This window comes from Eumetopias jubatus, unplaced genomic scaffold (assembly GCF_037043125.1).
Source record: "Eumetopias jubatus isolate StellerSeaLion01/CBP00866 unplaced genomic scaffold, mEumJub1_p1.0 scaffold_16, whole genome shotgun sequence".
In the NCBI taxonomy this organism is placed as follows: Eukaryota; Metazoa; Chordata; class Mammalia; order Carnivora; family Otariidae; genus Eumetopias; species Eumetopias jubatus.
Genome location: NW_028274822.1, coordinates 59,436,229 through 59,458,882, shown reverse-complemented (window position 1 = coordinate 59,458,882; position 22,654 = coordinate 59,436,229). Strand labels below are relative to the sequence as shown.

Below are 22,654 nucleotides of genomic sequence, written 5' to 3'. Positions count from 1 at the left end.
AGCAACTGTGTCCTGCCAGAAACCACCGGGGGCACTTGGAAGCAGACCCTGCCCTCCCCATCCGTTCCAAGGTGGCTACAGCCCCAGGAGACACCTGATTGTAGCCTTGTAAGTGACCCTGAGCCAGAGGACCCATGAAGCTGTGCCCAGATTCCTGACCCACAAAACAGTGAGAGAGTAAGTGCATGCTGTCTTAAGCTGTTAAACTTTGGTGCAACTTGTTACACAGTAGTGGATAACTAAGACAGATATAGCAGACATGTATTAAGCACTGACTCTGAACCAATTTTATTTCATCCATGCAGCAGCCTTAATGAAGTAGAGTTAAGCCTCCTTTGCAGAGCGGGAAGTGAAAGTTGAGGGCAGGTCAGAAGTATGAGAGGGTGGTCCGGATGCATGATGATGGCAAAGCTGCATGGGACTCACGAGGCTCTGCCGCGAGAGCAGCGATTCCAAGTCCTCCTCTAGGAACCACTCCCAGGCCCATGAGAGAGGAAAGATATTACATGACTTTAACTGACAAAACCTATTTTAGAGTGATTTAAGCACTGAAGATAAACCCAAAGTCAGCAAATACAGTTATGGTAGATAAAGAGCTACAATGCAAAGCAGTAACTCAATCTTAAGGGTAAGCCTCTAGGGAAAAAAATCACAGCATGCAAGATCAGAAAGCAGAGAACGGGGGATTTCAGAATTTGCTTTTAAGATCTCATTATAGACATTTCAGAGTCGCTTTGAGTAACCGTTCACACAGCTCCCTGTGTAGGGTTGCGATGTTTTATGAAGTGCCTTTTCATCTCATTAGAAACATCCTCCTTCATTTAATATCATTTCCACACAGTGAGTCAGCAGGGACTCCAACACCAGCAGGTGGGGTGGGAGCTATTTTGGTTCTTCTCCTCCATCCACACACCCTTACTACGGTCCTTAGGAGCCATGACAAGACACTTCAAGGGAAGCATAGGAATGTTCTCCTACCCAGCAGTCAGGCCATGGCCTGGATGGTTGGTGCTCGAGAGTGGGAAGACCGAGGGAGAAAGGAAATATGGAGGACACATCCGGGGAGCTCATTTCCTCATCTCTGGGCTTGAGAGAATCCTATTAACCCACTTCACAACTGTTCTAAAGAATAGCTCATTAAATTAATCCTAAATCTCTGTGGAGAAAATGTGTAATGGCAAAGTCTCAGACAAAAGGCAAGGCAAACAATGACCCAACAATGTACGTGCCCAAATACCCTGGAGAGCGAAGGTGCTTATCAGGGAGCACCCTAGGCTGATGTTCCCCTTTCTCACCACAGCCTCCCCTCCCTATCCAGGGGGCTTCTAACACACACACACACACACACATACACACACGCACGCACGCACACACACGATCCTAATAATGGACACATCAACACATCAGAGCACATCAGAGCCACAGCACCCGAGGACCAGCCAGGGTGCTGTGCCCTTGTCAGAATCTGATGGCCTCATGTTATTTCCCCCACCACCAGGCAAAAGTCAAGCTGCAGCTCAGTGGGGGCGCAGCTATGAACTGAAAGAGCGAGTCCCTCCTCTGTCCCCTCTGCCGCTGGACCCCAGGCAAGCACATTGCCTCTTCACTCCCATCACCCTTCTGTAGGATGAGTCATGGGTGTCAGACATCTGACACCCCCCAAATCACACATTACCTTTGCGGGTGAGAATGTGAGAAGATCCCTCATCAGATTCTCACTGTTACTTATAACCTAAATATTCGAAAGATCTGCTGAATCCATAGACACCCTCTGACTCCCTCCCATTCTGAATGCTGAGCATCTCCGTTTCAGGCTACGCCCCTCCCCATCTCCGAATGTCTGTGTTCAAGGCAACAGTGGGTACAAAACCTAGAAAAAACAAAGCTACCACTGCTTGTCCATCTCAAATCCACATACTGCTTGATCTCAAGGTCAGTGCTGCTTAATCTTCTACCACCTTGCTTCTGGTTCCCACCCACCAAGGCAATCTGGTGAACTCTGAAGATGTTGTAGGGTACACTGTCCTGAGGTCCCACCCTCCATGCTGCACTTCCGGAGCAGAGGTCCTAGCAGCCGTGGTCAACTGGTCATCCCCACGAGGGGCTGGATGAACCATTCACAGACACACACATACGCATGCATGCACACGTGCACGTGCACGCACACACACACACACACACACACACATGCTCACACACACAGCTTAGAACTTGGAATCAGAAAGGCCAGCACTTATCACTTGTATGACATCAGGAAGGGAAGAAATGGTGCTTGCTGATAAGTCCCAGCAAGATCATATGTCCCTACCCCCACAGAACTCCTGGTCTAGGGAAGAAGAGACAAGTAAACTGAAGAGCATCACATATCATGCATGGTAAGTGCTATGACGGGGAAACAAAGGGACATCTAACACACGTTTGAGAGATCAGGGAAGGCTTTGTGGAGGCAGGGACATTAAATCTGAAACCAAAAAGATGCATTCGCCAGGCAAGGCACAGAGTAGGACTGGAGAACAGAGGAAGAGAGGTGGGGGAGCTGAATTGTAGCAACAGGAACAGAGCAAGGGGAGAAAGAAAGTCTGTCCAAGAATTGAATTTAGTAGAGGTTTGAGGTTTTTTCCTCTGGGAGGCAAAGATGCCAGCAGCTCCCCATGACCATGTGGATGGAGAGCCCAGGGACTAGCAAATGCTCCTTCTGCCCCTTCTTCTGGCTTCTCCTGCAGATCCCGCTCTGACTAGAACCCAGTCGGAAGCTTAAAGAAGCTAAGCCAGAGGCTCTATCTCCCCTCTTCTGATATTCTCATACATTTCTCTGCAGGGGATCTGAAGCACATGTGTGCATGTGAAACACAGACACCGTACACCCCCACACACGCATGTATGCACATGCATACAAATGCATGCACACACATGCACATCTGCATGCATGCACACATGCGTACACACCCCACACACGCTCTGCTACACTGGTCTGTTCTGCATCATCCTAGATTATCCTACTGTCAACTTGGCTAAAGCAGGGATGACATTTCCCAGAATCCCTTTCTCCATAGGGTTCTGGGGTAGAATTGGCCAAAAGGGGAATTTGCAGGAAGTCAAGAATTGCTGTTACACTACTGAAGGTCTTCAGCACACAGGTAGAAAGAGGTTCCCAGCACAGCCCACTTCTGCATCCACCTCTTCTCCGGACTGTGGCCCCAGACCTCCCTCCAGATGTAGGCAAGAGGCAGAGCTGCCCACGGACAGCTAGCTACCCCGCCCCCTGCAGGCCACTTGCTGTTGGCTGTGTCAGCTTCTCAGAGCTTCCGTGACAGCTCCACCCAACCACCGCACTGGTATTTGTCTGGTTTGAGGGGTTTCCTCTGATTTTCAAGCTCCTTCTTCCAGGCCTCTCCTTGCCCCTCCGCCCACACTGGTATCAAGTGTGACAACCGTGGTGAATCCTTTCCCATAATACAGTAGCTCTGCTTCCCTGAAGGAACCCTAATTAACACTGATACACCCACCAGGAAGAAGCACCTGGAAACAGGAGCAGGAGAACGCAAACAAATGTTCTGCAGGCTAGAGAGAGATCAGGCCAGGAAGAGCAATGTCAGGATGATTTAACCACCAGCACAGAGCATCACTCAATCAGAACAGACCCCAGAACACCCACAGGCCAAGGGCATTGTCCTAACCTGGGTAAGGAGTCCGGAACTTGTCTGAGCACAGTGAGAACCAATGAAATCCACCCAGTTGTGGAGCTTTAAGAGGACTAGAGGGAAACCAAAGGAGGAAACAAAGACCATTTAGAAGGCTGCTCTTTCATTGGCTGTATTTTTACTGAGCACCTACTATGTGCCATCATAGGTGATGGCAGCCAAAGTCTATCATGTCAGTGCTAAGACTCTAGAAGAGCTGGACCTGTACTCTATGCTCAGTTCTGCAGGGCAGACTGAAAAAACAGTTCATACATCCCGACTACAGTCACTTTGAAAAGTTAGCATCCTCAGCCACCTCACTCATATGAACAAACACTCAACGCTTCTCAGATCACCAAGCCGAGATTCATTGGAATATAACTACCTGTAGTGATACCTTAATGAAGATACTAGCTGACAGCAAATGTGATTTAATCAAATGAGACACATGCACACTTACAGACTGCATAAGGAACAAGACGGGGAGATGACCATCTTCTCACAGCTGATCCACCGTCCTGACTCTATCACGGTTCCAACAAAATAACAACCATGACCCATGATGTATTAGGAATCGTCCTATACTTATGAAGGTCAACTACATCAAGGCCTAGACACGATTAGCACACTAGCATCAGGAAAGGCACTTGCAAGAAAGGAAGGGAGTATGCCAGAAGAAGGGGAGTTGGCCTCTGGAGTGTGAGCAGAAACATCCCCCCATCACTACCATGCTAGCTTGACTTTTTCATGGTTTAGAATTCTGATTTCATGTCATCTGGCACTTCCACACGTGCTTAAGAGACTGACAGAGGTTAATATCAAGTATTCCTACATCACAGCTACCTGAAGAATCCACTGCACAACACGGCCTCTAAGCAGAGGTCAGCAGAAACCCCCAACTCCCCACCATTGCCCAAGCCCCCAAGATCAAAGATGAGGCATTTCTGTTCTTTTATCATCCAAATGAGATAGAGCGAGTGTGTCTGCAGATAAAGACAGACACTCAGATGCAGACAAATTTCCCAGGAACAGCCTGAATGGGTGTTATGTTGATAATAAGCAGTAAAGCCATGGAAATATACTCTGAATGCAATATGCTCTCTTATACCGTGTCCTCAACTGCTCCCCAGCCAAAGACCAGCTGAAGGTCAGGAAGAAAGCAAATGACTGCAGATCTGCTCTTCACTTGATATTAAATTGTGGAGTCAACCTCATGCCCTTAATGCTATGGTACAACCCTGGTCAAAAAAACACCTGCAACCCCTCCAACATGGAAAACTAATCTAAAACCTTGCCAGAGGGTAAGAAGTTCCCACTGGGGGCACCTGGGTGGCTCAGGCTGTTAAACATCTGCCTTCAGCTCAGGTCATGATCCCAGCGTCCTGGGGATTGAGGCCCAGGCGTCATTAAAAAAAGAAGTTCCCATTGACAGAGGTTAATATCGAGGGCACTGAAGTGAGCCTGTCCTAAAAAGTCAGTGCACTCGTCCAGGTGAGTTGAAATTGGTGTCTCCAACAAAAATGGTGACTAAGGGAAAATTAAATGGAAGACGGTTAAAGACATCAAGGCAAAAATGGAGCTTCTGGGCTTCCAAGTTCCAAATCACAATATCAGTGAGCTTTTAATAATGCCAATCATGTTATTCATAATGACAATGATGATAGTTGACATTTTGTTAAGCTAGACTCTGTGCTGTTAACTTACATCATCTCATTTAATCTTCAAACCAGTTCGATGAAAGATGTACTATTATCACCCCTCACAGTTGGGAAAATAGGTTTAGGGAGGTTCAGCAATTGAACTAGCCCACGCCTCAGAAGCCTGAGCTCTTGACCTCCATCCCAACCCTACTGCCTCTTGATGAACACCGTCTGGGCTCCTAATTATGTGACAAGGCCCAGAGATGCAAACAGGTATGATGGTCATTTCTCTTCTACCTAAGCACGTCCTGCGTGCCTAAGCCTGGCACTGTGTCGGGCACTGGAGATTCATTAGGATATCTCCTTTTTTTAAAAAGATTTTATTTATTTATTTATTTATTTATTTATTTATTTATTTAAGAGAGAGAAAGCACGAGCTGGGTGAGAGGCAGAGGGAAAAACAGACTCCCTGCTGAGCAGGGAGCCCGATTTGGGGCTTGATCCCAGGACTCCTGGATCATGACCTGAGCCGAAGGCAGACATCCAACTGACTGAGCCACCCAGGCACCCCTCAGTAGGATATCTCTTATCCCATAAGTGCACAGGCTACATACATGGGAACAAGAAATGGAGGCAGACTTCAACGCCTTAAGAGCCCAGAAGATGTAGACTTTTGTTTTAAATTCCTCCTCATGACACAGAGAGACAGCTAGTGGTGCACCATACACAGGAAAAATCTCTTGCCCACCCTGAGGTATGACTGCTCACATCCAGTGGTGAGTTCCTTGGCACCCCACAATTCCCCTCAGGTATGATGTGTGAGAATATGCCCTTTGTCAAAAGTTCATGAGAAGCTAAAACGATGGCCTCTCTCTACCTTAACCTACATTCTAAAGGCTCTGTGGTTCATAGAGCAGACTCAGATTTATTACTGCATTTGACCATCACAGTGACTCTGAGGTCATTATTCCCATTGTGTGGATAGAGAACTTGAGGCCCCGCGCAAGTCACAGTCACACTGGAATGGGCTAAGGCCAATACCAGGCCTCTGTCTCCTGGTACTTTCTTTCCCTATCACTAAACCATCTTCAGGCCACATCTGAGTCTTAAGATGTCAACAAAACCTTATAGAGTCTCAGCATGTGAGACCTTCAAACGCTGGGGAGGAAAAAGTCCAGAACTGAGGAATCTCAAAGTGAAGTAACAGGCAGTTTGTAACTTATAAACAAACAACTTTGGTTAACTTTTATATTAAAAAATAATTTAATACAAATAAGTACAGACAACAGGATACTCCCACAGTGCAGGCGACCTTCCTGCTCATGATGATATAAGGCATCAGTGCATGTTTGAACTTCACATACCAACACTGAAATCACTGTGTGCATCCTCTAATACATGTATATTTACTTACAACCTGTATACATGTGCTACTGTACTAAGATATTACACAACATATAAAACGTACACAGAAACACAATTCTAAAAGAATGACATGCTAGTTAGGATCTTCTCAATACTGTGCCATCAAAGCCCAGAAATCTACTGGATGCCAAAGCTGGCAAACTGATTTCACATTTCTGTTAATCAAAAAAGCCTCAACAGCGCCACAGAGGGACTTCTAATAACTACAAGCAAGCACTGGGGAAGGGACTCTCGGTGTGTCCTTCCACACAGGCCAGGAAACACAGAGAGACAAAGCTCCCCAAAGCTACAACTGTGTCACGTGAGGCGGAAGCTGGGGGTGGCCATCTTTTCACTCAGAAGGAAGAAGGAAGGAAGCAGCCTGGAGACAGCGTGCCCAGGGCTGCTGGTGACCCCAGGATGTTCCCTATCTTCCTGAGGCCTTGGTACATGTGGGAACCGCCCAAGGCAGCCCAGCAGCGGGCTGCCCCATCTGAAGCTTCACACACACACACACATACACACACACACACACACACACACACACACACACACACACACACACACCCGGGGAAACATCTCTAAGGACTTTCTAGATAAGCCCTGGTCACATTACATCATCACCGATCCCCTCTCCACTCGACCCCCTCACTTCCTTGTCACATCGTCACACACACTGTTTTTTTACAGGCACTAGCTGAAGTCAGTTTCTACCACAAGTATTATTTATTACATCCAAACGATAGCTTAATAATGTGCCACTCTACCATGGTGGCTGGAGAATGATACATCAGAATAACGATTTCTCCTACCTAGAAAAAGTCCACATGCGGAGCCTGGAAAAGATCTCCACAGCCTGATGTCCAGGCCCTGCCAACAGCGAAGTCCATCTGCTTCTGGCCAGAACATCAGGAGGACACATTTTACACTTGAGCATATTTCGTCCACATTGTGGGCCACAAGCATGACTGCTACACATGCACGCGGAATCTAAGTTACAGAAAGCAATGTGCATCTTCTAATTTGCCAGCGAATGTTCATTTCTATACTCTAGCTTTACGAAAATACAACTGATTGACTCTATTTAAAAAGAGAGAGAGAGAAAGGAGGGGTGCCTGGCTGGCTCAGTCGCAAAAGCATGCAATTCTTGATCTCAGGGTCATGAGTTCGAGCCCCACGTTGGGGGTAGAGATTACATAAGTAAATAAGTAATTTTTTTAAAAAAGAAACTTGAAAGAAAAATAAATGTGCTAGGAAAGATGATGTGGTAGGAAAGACAGGAGTGAAATCATCATTCTGGTTTCAATTTGGACCTTATACCCACTCATGTTTTGGCTCTGGGGACCAAAGATACTCTGTCCCTACTTCCCCCACTGGACTCTCTCTCAACCAGGCAGGAAGATTGCAGCTCAACTGAGGCAACCAGGCCAAAACTTTACAGGTAGTAATTTGGTCAGATGACCCAAAGGAAGTATGTTTCTTCACTTCGTGGTTTGGACAACTGTGGAGATCAAGAAAGATATTGCAGACCTTCTCTGAACTCAGAGCACAAACTTCTGCTCCTCCATGACCTAACCACATGATCTTAGCAGCTAATTTCAAACTCTGGTTTCCTACCTGTAAATCTGGTGCCTTCCCACAGTGGCACAAAACACTCTCCCGAGTGTATGATGCACCTGGAAACATGCTGGCAAATCTGCCCAGAGAACCTATTTTGTGTGCCTGCCCTCTCCCCTCCAAAAAAATCAGTATATTTCAGAATAAGTCCCCAGAGTCCCGACGTATGCCAAACCTGCATTTTTACCACAAGATCGGATCCTTTTCTGTTAAGTGGATCTAAATGGCCAACTGTATCTGCAGGGGCCAGGAACACAGGGTCAGCCAGGACACACAGATGGCAGGTGCATCCTGTCATTTTGCTGACCAAAGGAAAAAATTGGGGAGCTTGAGTTTTCCATTAGTGTTTTCTTGATTCTTGATCCAAACTAGCTAGCTGCTTACGCTCCTGCAAGACAGTAGCAAAAAGGCTGATGGGCATCACTATGCTGCTTCCTTCTTTCTCCACAAAAGCCAAAACATAAATCCCCAGTATACATACAATTGTTCTTGCCAACAAACATCTCCAAAATATGCCCTCATCTGTTAATGTGCCACAAATTCATAAAACATCCCATACCCTCCCCCCTCTGACCTGTTAGTTGAGCTACAGGCTACATTTCAATCTGGAGCTCAGTTTGGGGAGACACAATGGCCTCATAGGAAGAAAATAAAGAAGAAACAGCTAATGGCCCTCTAGCCCAAGGGTCGAGGGCTTTCGGGGCCCACCCTTTTATTCTAGGACGCAGCCACTGTGTGGCAGGGCAGGCCGAGGAGACCAATACAGTTTCAGTGTGTCTCCGTTTGCTGTCCCAAAAGAACAACTAGGCCCTGCCTCCCCTACAGGTGAGAATAGCAGTCACTATTTCTTTTAGTATGCACACCACGCTATAAAAATTAGAGACACCCTCTTTCCTGGGCTAAGAAATCAAGCCCTAGTAGCCATTCTTGGGAAAAAATTTTGAAAATCTTCATCATAATTGTTTAACTCTTCTTGGTTATTCCCTAGCTCTTTTAATAGGAGACTACATTAGGGGAACAGAAAATAATCAAGGAGTAGAATGCATGAAAGCTGTAAATAATGATAAACCCCAGCTCTCCCACAAACTGTGAAGGGGAGCAGAATTTTGTGGGGGTCAGAGCATGGGTTTGGGATCAGACACAAGGAATTTAAATTTCTTGCTGAGTCTCTCTGGGCAATGTTGCCTCATCTGTAAAATAGAAGCAGTGGCAGGGCCTATCTCAGAGGATTTGTGAAGATTAAATGAGGTAATATATCCATAGCACTTAGAACAGCACTGGCACATTGCAAATGTTCAATAAATGCTCATTATTACCATGATGATTACACAGCCACTTATTTTTTTAAGCTTTTATTTATTTATTTATTTGAGAGAGAGAGTGAGCAAGAGAGAGGGAGCACAAGTAGGGGAGCAGTAGAGGGAGAGGGAGAAGCAGGCTTCCCGCTGTGCAGGGACCCCCCCCCCCAATGCAGGGCTCCATCCCACAACTCCGGGATCGTGACCCGAGCCAAAGACAGACACCCAACTAACTGAGCCACCCAGGCGCCCCTACATAGCCATTTAAAAGAATAAAGTACATCAGTAGTGCTTGTATGTATGGGAAGAGCTCTAAGATTCACTGTTGGATAAAAAGCCAAAACAGATTGTTGGTTGCCAGAGGTTGGGGTGAAGGTGGGTAAAATGAGGGAAGGTGGTCAAAAGGTACAAAATTCCTGTTATAAAATAAATAAATCCTGGGGATCTAGTGTACAGCATGGTGACTAAAGTTAACAATGGCATATTGTATATTTGTAAGTTACTAATAGGGCAGATCTTAAAAGTTCATAAGAAAAAAACTTTGTAACTATGTGTGGTGACAGATGTTAACTATACTTACTGTGGTGATCATTTTGCAATATATACAAATAGGGAATCACTATGTTGTACTCCTAAAACTAATACATTATTATGTCAATTATATCTCAATAAAAAGGGGAAAAAGCCATATGCAAGTCTGTAATCACTTCTTTATTTTTTTTAAGAAAAATCTATGTGTATGTAAGCACACACAAGCTTGAAACAGTTCTTTTAAAAAAAATCACAAGAACATATTAACAGTGATTGTCCAAGGTAGAGAAGCCTTCCCTTTTCATTCTGTACCTTCCGGTAACACTTGAATTTCGTAATTCTATACAAAGTATCCCTTGTATTCGTCCTTAAACTTTTTTTAACTATTATTTATTTATTTTTGTGAGGGAGAGAGAGAGAGAGAGAGAGTGCATGTGCACAAGCGTGGGGAGGGGCAGAGGGAGAAGCAGACTCCCAGCTGAGCAGGGAGCCCGATGCGGGACACAATCCCAGGACCCCAGGATCATGACCTGAGCCACCCAGTCACCCTCCTTAAACTTTTCTTAAGAAATGTAACATTTTCCACTAACATTTCTCCCCACACTCCTGTCCCGCCCCCCACCTTCACATGAACAAAATTTAAAATGACCATCACCTAAATCACAGAATCTTGACTCTATGAGATATGCCATGAGTAATCTGTAACAAAGCTGGTGAGGTGGAATTAAAGGAAACTCACTGGAAATTGCACATAATCCTGAGAACCCCAGGGAGGGTGCTTCCTATCTCAGTGCCATTGGCCAGAGGTGTCCTCTGTGGTTTTGGTGGGAAAATACTAATACTGCCAATCTAAACCCTCTTCCCCCTGGGAACTAATTCCTCACATTTAAACTATATCAAACGTGTAAATTGTCTACCCTCGTCTTTTGTAGTAGTAGTTGTTGTTGAGGTGTAATCTGGGTAACACATAATTAGCTATTTTAAAGTGAACAACTCAGTGGCACTTGGTAATTCACAATATCATGCAACCACGACCCCTATTCAGTTCCAAAGTATTTTCTTCATCCCCAAATAACTCTATGCTCATTAAGAAATTACTCCCCCATTCTCCCCTCCGCACAGCCCCTGGCAATCACAGATCTACTTTGTCTCTGGATTTACCTGTTCTGGATATTTCATATAAATGAAATCACATACGTGACGATTTGTGACTAGTTTCTTTCAATTAGCATAGTGTTTTCCAGGATCATCCACAGTGTATCAGGATTTCACTCCTTTTTAAAACTACTGTTTCATCATATGTATAAACCACAATTGTTTATCCACTCAACCATCCAAACTACGTGGGTCGTTTCCACCTTTTGGCTATTGTGAATAATGCTCTTATGAACATTCCTGTACAAGTATTTATTTGAGAACCTGTTTTCAATTGTTTGTGTATATGCCTCAGAGTGAAATTGCTGGGTCATATGGTAATTCTGTTTATCTTTTTGAGGAATGGCCAAACCTGCTTTCCACAGCAGCTGTACCATTTTATATTTCCACCAGCTACATATGAAGGTTCCAAAATTTCCCCACATCCTCAACAACATTTATTTTCTTTTTTTTTAATTACAGCCATCCTAGTGGGTGTGAGGTGGTATTTCACTGCAGTTTTAATTTGCATTTCCCTAATGACTAATGATGTCAAGCATCTTTTCACGCGCTCTTGGCCATTTGTATATTGTCTTTGGGGAAATGTCTATTCAAATCCTTTGTCCATTTTTAAACTGGGTTATCCCTCTTTTTGTTTTTGAGCTGTAAGTCTATTTTACATATCTGGATGTTAGATCCTTACCAGACATTGGATTTGCAAATATTTCCTCCCATTCTGTAAGTTGTCTCTTTACTTTCTTAATATTGTCCTTTGATGCACATAATTTTTTAATTTAAATGGAATCCAACCAATGCATTTTTTCTTTTGTTGCTTATGCTTTTGTTGTTATATCTAAGAATCTATCAGTAAATCCAAGGTCATGAAGATTTAACCCTGTTTTCCATTAGGAACTTAAGAGATTTAGATCTTCTATTTAGGTAATTGATCCATTTTGAGTTAATTTTTGTGTATGGTATGAAGTAGGGTTCAATTGAAACATGTGGCTATCTAGTTGTCCCAGCACCATATGTTGAAGAGACTACTGTTCTCTCACTAAATGATCTCAGCACTCTTGTCAAAAGTCAATTGCCCATAGATGTATGGGTTTATTTCTGGAATCTCAATTCTATTCCTTTGGTCTACGTGTCTATTCTTATGCCAGTATCACACTGTTTAGCTTATTGCTGATTTTTAGTGAGTTTTGAAATCAGGAAGTGTGAGTCCTCCAACTTTGTTCTTCTTTTTCAAGATTATTTTAGCTACTTGGAGCCCCTTGCAATTCCATATGAATTTAAAGACTGGCTTTTCCATTTCTGCAAAAAAACAAAGCCATTGGAATTTTGACAGGAATTGCACTGAATCTGTTCATCACTTTGGGTATTATTGCCATCTTAACAATAATAAGTCTTCCACAGCCTCCTCAACAAATGGTGTTGGGAAAACTAGACAGCAACATGCAAAAGAATGAAACCGGATCACTTTCTTACACCATACACAAAAATAAACTCAAAATGGATTGAAGACTTAAATGTGAGACATGAAATCATAAAAATCCTAGAAAAGAACACAGGCAATAACTTCTTTGACATCGGCCATAGCAACTTCTTTCTAGATATGTCTCCTGAGTCAAGAGAAACAAAAGCAAAAATTCAGAGGGAAACCCTTGTACTGATGAGTACAGGGTGTTGTAATGGAAGTGTTGAAATCACTATATTGTATACCTGAAACTAATATAACACAACACTATATGTTGACTAACTGGAATTTAAAATAAACTACAGGCACCTGGATGGCTCAGTCGGTTAAGCGGTCATGATCCCCAAGTCCTGGAATCAAGCCACGCGTCAGGGTCCCTGCTTCTCCCTCTCCCTCTGCCACTCCCCCTACTTGTGTGCTCTAGCTCATTCTCACTTTCTCTCAAATAAGTGAATAAAATATTTAAAAACACAAAATAAAATACTTAAAGAAAAAATACAAAATTCCGAGTAAAGGTCAAAATTATGAATATCTGATTTTTAAAATTTTATACCTTATTGGATGGATTTTTAGAGATTTAGTTAAAAGTGCCACTGAGTATGGACTTTATTAAAATTTTCTCTTTATGAAAAAAATTAAAAATAAAAATAAAAACACTTATACCTTGAAAAATAGTAATAAGTCTTCCAGTCCATAAACATGATACATATTTCCATTTACTTAGGTCTTCTTTGATTTCTTTCAGCAATGTTTTTAGTTCTCAGTGCATAAGTCTTTCACCACTTTGGTTAAATTTATTTCTATGTATTCTTTTGGATCCTACTGTAAATGGAACCATTTTGTTAATTTCCTTTTAAGATTGTTCACTGCTGGTATACAGAAACATGACTGATTTTTGTGTGCATCGTTGCCTTATTCCTTGTCTTCGAAGGAAAGATTTCAGTCTTTCACCATTGAACATGGTGGGTTTTTCATAATGCCTTTTATCATGTGGAGGTAGTTTCCTTCTATTTCTCTTTTTTTTTCATGATTTTATTGTGAAAGGGTGCTGGAATTTGTAAATGCTTTTTCTGATTGAGATGATCATGTAAGTTTTATTCCTTCATTCTATATATATGGTGTATTACATTGATTGAATTTATGTTGAACTGCTCTTGCACTCCTGGGATAAATCCCACTTGGTTATGGTGGATAATTTTTCTAATATGCTGCTGAATTCCGTTTGCTAGTAATTTGTTGAGGATTTTTGCATCAGTATCATAGGAATCTTGGTCTGTAGTTTTCTTATCTTGACCTTGGTATCAGGGCAATGCTAGCCTCATAAAATGAGACAGAAAGTATTCCCTTCTCTTCTATTTTTTTTAGAAGAGTTTGAGAGAGATTGATGCTATTCTTTAAATATTTAGTAGCATTCACCAATAAAGCCATCTCATCCTGAACTTTTTTTTTTAAGTAAAGTTAGTTTATTTTACCTGCAGCTCTTCCAATATAAACTGAATGTAAATGCTGATACTGAGAAATATTAGGAAGAATTAAGGATAGACCTCAAGATGTCAAAACATCATGCCTTCCAATCCATCCTCCATGAACTTCTTATAAAGTGCCATAAATTTGGCCACAAATGCTTCCAAGTGATAAATGGCTTTGCTACCGAGCTGTAGACGATGTTCATAGTAAGCGGCCATCTGGGCCACTTCCCCTTTCAGTTGTCCATCACAATTATGTAAAAGTTCTGAGAGAAGGCCCTTCATTATTATTTCAGGAGGAATACAATGAGTTAGAAGCTCATAAAGTCTTCCACGAACTTCAAGGAGCCTTTGTGGAGTCTGCTGACTGACAATAGCGTTGGCCGTCTCCCTGAGATACACCTCCCAATCTGTTTCAGGGATTTCTTGATCTGCAGTAAAAGGATATTGTTGCACTCTGCAGGCTTCACACATAAGTAGGGCTTTTCGGAGATTCCTGCACGACTTCTCTGCAAGTCGATGAGCCAGTTGTGAAGGAAGATTCAGACCTTCCTTCTTGCACACAGTAGATAACACATGACAAATATCTTCAATCCTGGGAGCAGGCACACGAACTGCCAGGCACCTACTACGAATAGGTGGTATCACTTTAGATGTAGAATTGCAACACAAGATCAGTCTGCAAGTGGACATATACTTTTCCATGGTTCTACACAAGGCATGTTGAGCATCTTTGGTGAGTTTGTCAATAATACCACTTTAAAATCTCCTTGAGTGTTTGTTTCAAGTTGCTGTGATTGTGCCACTGTTTTCAACATCTCCTGAATTACTACCCGGTCACTATTTCCAGCATCACTGGGATTAACTTCAAGGTGATAATTGCTTGCAATAGTGCTAATTTCAATTTTCTTTTTAGATGGAGTCAGGTTGCGCAGCTGGGCCGCTTGCTCCTTGTGATAGTCCAGGCGTCCCAAGGAGCAGGGCCGGTATTTGTCCACCCAGAGGCTCATGCCTGCTCGAATTCCCGGGGTCAGACGCTTGAAAGTCCCCTCATCCTGAACTTTTTAATAATTGATTCAATCTCTTGTTATAGGTCTGTTCAGATTTTCTATTTTGGGAGGGGGGACAGTTTTGGCAGTGTGTAGATAGATTCTAGGCATCAATCCATTTAATCTAGATTATCTAATTTTTTGGCATACAACTTCTCATGGTATTCTCCCGTAATTCTTTTCATTTCTACAAGATCAGCAGTAACATCCTCACTTTCATTTTTTAATTTAGTTATTTGCTTCTCTCTTTTTTCTTAGCAATCTAGCTAAAGGTTTGTCAATTTTGCTGATCTTCAAAGAACCAACTTATGGGGGTGCCTGTCTGGCTCCCTGGTTAAGTGAAATCGGACTCTTGATTTCAGCTCAGGTCACGATCTCAGGCTCCCGAGATCGATCCCCATGTCGGTCTCCATGCTGGGTGAGGAGTCTGCTTCAGATTCTCTCATCTCCCTCTCCCTCTGCCCCTCCCCCCACTCAGGCTCACTCTCTCACTTTCTCTCTCAAATAAATAAATAGAATCTTTTTTTTAAAAAAAAGAACCAACTTTTGGTTTCATTAATTTTCCCTCTGATTTTTCTAATCTCTGTTTCATGTAAGTTAGGTTATTGATTTAAAATCTTTTAAATGCAGGCATTTGTAGCTATAAATTTCCCTCTGAGCACTGCTTTTACAACATCCCATAAATTTGAGGGTGTTGTGTTTTCATTTTAATTCATCTCAAATTATTTTCTAAACTCCATTGTAATTTCTTCTTTAACCCATTGGTTGTTTATGAGTCTATACTCATTTTTACAATATTAAGAGAAAAACTTCCAATGTTTTGAAGCCCTAGTTCTTCCACTTTTTGGATCCAAGTTCCTCTTACTAGGGTCCATTTCTTCACCGGTTAAAGGAAGCACAGTACCTTTGTTATTTTTAATAGAGACCATAAAATTTTATGTTAAAGAATAATTACCAAAGGTAAAACGATGACCCTCATAAGATATAAAATAAACATATGTTAAAGATTTTATTGACCTCATTATTAATGAGAGTATTAGTAAGATGTTACAATCAGTTCAAAGGAGAAGTCAGAGAAGCACAAATTTACATGGATTAAAGGAATGATCGAATTAATGGTTGAAACGAATTTACAGATATACAAGAAACTGGCTTTTCTTCATAATGGGGAGGGATAGTCGTTTTAACCACACAAAGAGCTTTTTTCCATGTCTATAGACAGTAACTATTTTGCATTGCTACCAGTTACCTACAACTTATAAAACTGTAAAACATATCAAAGGCAAGGAAAAGGCCAGAATCAGATACCTTGGAAGGGTGCTCTCTACACAAGGCACAGCTTTCCACCTCACTAGTGCTGACCAGGTAATGCCTAGAGGTCACTTTTCAGATAGGCACTGTATAAACATTCAGGTTTTATGATGTGACTGAAGGCAATACTTCATGTTCAAGTAAACGAGATAGATAATTCAGATGTTATGTATATCTTGTTGATTTTCAGTAACAATTGTTTTATAGCTTTCAAGCATATTTTCAAGCACATATGTTATTTGTATACCTGTTAGGCATTCTCCTCAGATGCCAGTAATGCCTGTATAGGGAAACTTACCACACAGAACTGAAAAAAAATCACAAAATCAAGGAAAATAAATGATTTCAAACAAAACTGTATCAAAAGTAGGTCTGTGGGCTGAATTATTAAAGCACTGTCATAGGTCTTCATTGTGCTGGTAAGCCTGTCAGGGCCTGTTTGCAAGTGCTTTATAGTCATTTATCCCATCTACGTTTATGAATAAAAACATATCTTTTATTAGAAGACAAAAGGCCGTGAAGGAAACACTGAGAATGAATGTCCTCCCCACTACACTTGCCCCCTCTGGGCTACTTTAACAGGATTTGGCTGTCCTTCCATCACATTAGCATTTCTTTACCCTTCCTGCCCAGACAAATGGGATGATTCTTCCGACAGGAACTTCCCAGAAGGCCCAGGGACTCTTCAATGGGACGCAGCAACAGACAGTTCGCACCCCAGGATCCTTTGAACCCCTCAAAAACTTCCTCTTGCCGTTTCCACCAATCCTGCACCATGATATCATGATTCTTACCCAGTCCCATCCAAGTTGCTCTTTTGGAAAGATCACCTTAACTTGAATTTACAATTCCCTATGATGGGCCTGTTGTCTCCTGACTCTGAGAGGCTGACACTCTGGCTTTGCCAGGTGCTCAGCAAAGGGGTCCACTCTAGGACCAACAGTCTGTTGTTGAGATCTGAGGTCAGCTCTGGACAGGAGAGAGGGCGGCGAGCTGGAGCCCCCAGGACACCACAGGCCCGGAAGCCACTTTGAGAGGCCACAGACTCCCTTTCCTTGCCTGGCCCAAGGGCCCCCATAGCATCAGGTGGCCTGTGGACATTGAGCAAGGGATTGGTTCCGTTCATAAAAGACGAAGGAGCCATGGGGAGAAACAAGGCGAAGGTCTCCAAATGAATTCCGCCCCCCATCCCTGATGGCAATCTCAGGGTTCCTGTGAAAAGTTACCACACCAGAGGGAACTAAGAGGCTCCTGCCACTTCCCAAGGCTGGAACAGCAGCAGGGGCTCCCAGTGCGCAGTGGGGTCGATGGCCAGTGCGCCCTGTGGCTGCAAGCCCCCCAGGCCGGGAGGCAAGGACCTCTGCTGCCCCTCACAGCCCGCTGAACGCAAGCAAAACCCTCTGGAGAACTGCTTGTGTGCACGCAGGTGTGCACCCCGGCCAGGGAGGCATGGCAGCACACACACACAGGGCAGTAGTGATGTGGGGGAATGCGGCTTCCCCGTGGCCCACCCGAGAGGGCATGAATCCCTGACGGGCTGCTTCGCAGGGCAGGGAAAGGAAGACCCTCTGCACAAATTATGTGCCATTCCCACTGCTAAGGAAAAAAAAAACCTCAACTGAGTAAATTTCAAGGATCTTACAGGCTTTACTCAACAACTCATGAATCAGACAGCATCCCATCTAGCAGATAGAGAGGAGTTCCAAAGAGCTGTACAAAACAAGAGGCTTTTATAGGCAGAGGAAGGAAGGTAAAGGAAGTTTCTAGCATAGAGTGGGTTGTTTCAGACAAGGTCACCTTCCTGTGTGGGGACAAAAGGCATCTCTCAGGTGGATGACCTCACTAGTGACAAGGTAATGCCTAGAGGTCAAAAGTCCTGGCAGAGGCTGACACTGCCATGAGATCAGGTATGATGTCTTAATTTCCTGACCTAGGCTTAACACAAGTGACTCCACTGTGGGCCTGTTGTCTCCTTTTTAACACCAGGAAAGCCTCATAAATTCTGACTCCACCGCTTCAGTTCTCACGATGGTCTCTGTCACTTAGCGCCGGCACCCAGTTCTGGAGCTGCCTCCCTAAGGACCTCATCTGCCACATCCCTGGCATGCCATTAACCACCTCTCACACTTCCCAGCACACGGTGCTCCAGCAGAGTCTCACCTCCTCAAAGCAGCACCTGCCAGGGGCTTGCCCAGGACCACAGGAATGGAGGCCACGAGGAGCACATCTGCCCTCTGTGAGCGCCACATCTCATCATGGCCTCAAAGCCTCCTCTGAGGTCACGTGCTGCCCCTCAGATCCCCATGAGGCAGTGTCACACATCATTTCCCCAAGGAAACCTGCTTTTCTGTTTACCCTCTTTTGCTATATATTGAAACACTTGTAGCATTGGTGTGACAGGGACTGAGGAAGATGTGTCCTGACGGCATGAGTTGCCTGTGGGTGAACATCAGCACATCAACTGAATTCTAAAATTTGCATTTGAAAAAGGAATAATATCTTTACTGTAAAGTGATGTAATCCTTGTGCAATAATGCAAATTATATTAAGCTTCCAAGCAAACCAACTTGTTCACCTAGAAGCATTCGGGAAGTTGGTGACATCTACAATTCTTCCTAGAGAGGAGTAACTAACTCTTAGTGGGAACTTAGCACATGGCAGGCATGCTCCTTCCTGGGTTCTCTTTTTACTTCTGCTGTGTAACTATCACAACAACTCTGTGAGGTAGACATCGTTGGCAACGTTCTACGGTGAGGGATCTGAGTCGCAGAGAAGCTCAACAGCACAACGTAAGGTCACACAAATAGCAAGTGACTGAGTCAGGATTCGGTCAGGTGGGTCTCACTAGAACCATCTGCTCTTCCACGACCCCATCTTGCTTCCCTCTCTTTCAAGTCCAGAGTTTGAGAGAAGAACCAATTCAAAGTTCCAGTCAAGGCCTGAACTCATATTCTTCAAACTCACATCGTGGCAATGACCTGGTGGGAATGTAAAAGGTGCGGAGAGGGAAACCTGTCGGGCATCCCCACTCTCCCCTCATCTGTTAGAAACAGAACCCTGAGTTTTAGCTGGGCACTCGGTCACCCTTGCTGGTAGAAGCAACCATAGGTCTAGGTTCCGGCAAACAGGACAGAAACAGAGACAATGTGTTGGCCTCATAAGCCACCAAACCCACCCTGAACCAGCCACCAGGACTAACAGAGAAGAAAGAAATTATTTCCATCCTGCTTCAGTCACTACACTTTCAATTCTCTTGTTGCAGCAACTCTGCCCCAGTCCTAATCAATGCAGCTCACTTAAGAAACTTAAAAACCTATGTATTCCTCTAAATAGGATAAGAATTATCCTTACAGCTTGTTGAACCCATTCATTTCCTTTGCACCCCACTTCTTCAGAAGGGGAACAAGATAAATTCATCCTGTGCCTTGTGTCTGAATTCTCACAAATTCTAAATCCTAATTTATGAGATTGATTTGTATAGTATGACACTATACCAGTATCACCATCCATTTCTTTAAACCCATGTTCTTCCCAATGTCCTTATTTGGAAAATGCCACCCACCCATATTTAGCTACTGGGCAGGTGGCCATCATGGTCTCCCAGTGGCCCAGGCTGGCATGACATCATTCAAACCAAGGCCATGCTCACTGGCCTGCTGGGCTGCTCCTCTTCTTCAGCAGCTGTATCTACTTGCACCCACGGAAGGCCCAGTGGGGTTGCCACGGCAGCGAGCATCACTGAAATGTTGCAGGCTGGCTGCCTGCCAGGACCAAGTTGTTGGTAATCCTGTCTTGTTGGGAAGCATTAGGATAGACAAAACTCTTTTTATGACCATTCAGTAATAAGAGCTTTTAAAAGAAGCAGAAGGGGGTGGGGTATCTGGTGGAACCCTCTGACCTATTCAGAGACCCTGGCTTGGATGCCTTCTGCAATGTAGTATTCCAGTCCCTTGGAGCAAAACAGACCATCATTACTTGAGATTATATAATAGGTATGGGTCAATGTGTTCTAGCCTGCCATTTTCTGCCTTCATGACCACCTATTACCAATCCAAGATTGATTCCGTTGTGACACCTGCTACTCTCCCATGACTAGAATAATAAACACAAGCAAATCACTTTGGCCATTACATTTCTGGTGAAGAGCTACAGTAGAGGATGACATATGTCTGCTCATTAGAAGTAACACGTAATTAACAGCATTATTTATCCACCCAATACCAAGCCGTATACGGAAAACAAATAATTTCACAAAGGGAAAGCAGCAGCATCCTCTAAATCCTGAGTTACAGATACTCTACCACCCACTCAGCCTTTACTACAACCTAAATAAATATACTTTTATATTTACATTACATATAATATCCATTTATATTACATGTGCTATATATTCATATTATATAAGGAATTATATTACATTATGTATATTACCTGCTACAAAAGCATGACTGAGGCTAATCTTAAATTGAGACAGATGGAATCACTAGCTATGCTGACAAAAAGACTACTACAGAATTAAACTGACATAGAACTGTGCTTTCCATGGCATTTGATTGGGAATTTTATGTGCTTGACCTTGTCACGGTAGCGGAATCCATCATCTATGGAAAGTCATAAAACTGAGAGTGTCACCTTGGCACACTATTCAAAACTAATTAACTGAACCTGTTAGATGCATAAATCCATTGATCCCTTCTCACAACTGGTACATAAGACATTTATAAGGCAAATACGGTCCTAAATTTCAATAGATATTTGAGAGAGTAGGCTAGAGATATCACAGATTTAAAACAAAAATTATGAGCCCTTGCCCTCTCTCATGCAACAATAATTCAAAACACTGCCACCGAAACTTTGCTGGCATTAGGAGAAAACTTGGAAATTCAAGTATGATAAGAAAGTACTGTGCTTTCAAAATAAATTAGTGTATTCTAACACAAATTATACACAATTTGAAAGCGAATTAATTACCACCATGGTCTGAAGGCTTTTTAGAATCTGAAAGTATAACCCACTTAGGACTTCCCCAGCCTTTGGCAAATCTAATAATTAACAAACATTTCCCGAATTGGCTTCGGATGCGTGATATCATATTAACACTAACAACAGATATTTACAAAAAATTCCCAAGATGAATGCCAGGATGAATGATGATGTTCTGAGCCATCAAGGAATTTATAAGTGAACAAATACAAACTCACAAACAGGGGGAAATGTTAGCTCTACCAGTCAACAAATGAGCAAGAGGGAAGTGGGAGGGTAGGATGCCCCCTCAGTAACAAGAGAAGGTCCCTCCACACAGCCTCCAGGGTCACTGAGTGTCACCTATGAGGAGGTCCTGGACCAGCTCTGGTCCTGCACTGTCCCCCAGGGAGAAAGGACCCATGTTAAAAGATCTGTAACAACAGTGGGTAGCGTGCTTCTAGAGCGTAAGTTCTAGGTTTATGATCTAGAATAAAAATTAAATGTTTTAATAATGACAAGATACTACTTTCTACATCAAGATGGTCAAGGGTGAGGAAAAAAACACTCTTTTTTTAAAAGAAGAAATAGATGTTGACAGAATAAAATCACATACAACATGTCTGGCACACAATCCTGGGGCAAAAGAGACAGGCTTTTGATCACTTGGTGAGTCTTTCCCTTCATGAGGCTCACGGACACAGTGTTTTGGTCCTAGAGCCAAAGGAAGCTGTTTGGTGGCCAGGGCCAAAGAGTGCTTCCCAGTGCCCCTTCTGACTTAAGACTCTGTCATCCCCTGGTCGTGTCCACTGTCTCTTCTGCACCAGTCACTGAAGCCAGCTGTGCAAGGGCTATGTGGCCTCCAGGCCCTGTACACCTTCACCTTGCCAATCCCTTATCCCTATACGGGCTGGCTGGGACTACAGAGCCTGCTGGGAGCCAAGACGAGGTTGAGGTGCCATGTGGTTAAGACTTGCACAGATGCTTCTTCCACAGGGATCATTCTCTGGACCTCCTTGGTCTCTCTTATCTGGGATCCTTTCCCCACCCCCACCCTGCCTCTCCTTTCCTTCTGCTGCTCAAGA

The 22,654-nt window shown here is 43.4% G+C and overlaps 1 protein-coding gene and 1 pseudogene across 1 annotated transcript in view; both read right to left on the bottom strand.

Annotated features, from left to right (window-relative positions):
• The window catches only part of RAB31 (RAB31, member RAS oncogene family), a 133,555-nt gene that overhangs the window by 89,508 nt on the left and 21,393 nt on the right, over positions 1-22,654 (bottom strand). The gene's annotated exons all lie outside the window — the stretch shown is intronic.
• On the bottom strand, positions 14,233-15,296 carry LOC114224723 (replication factor C subunit 3 pseudogene; annotated as a pseudogene).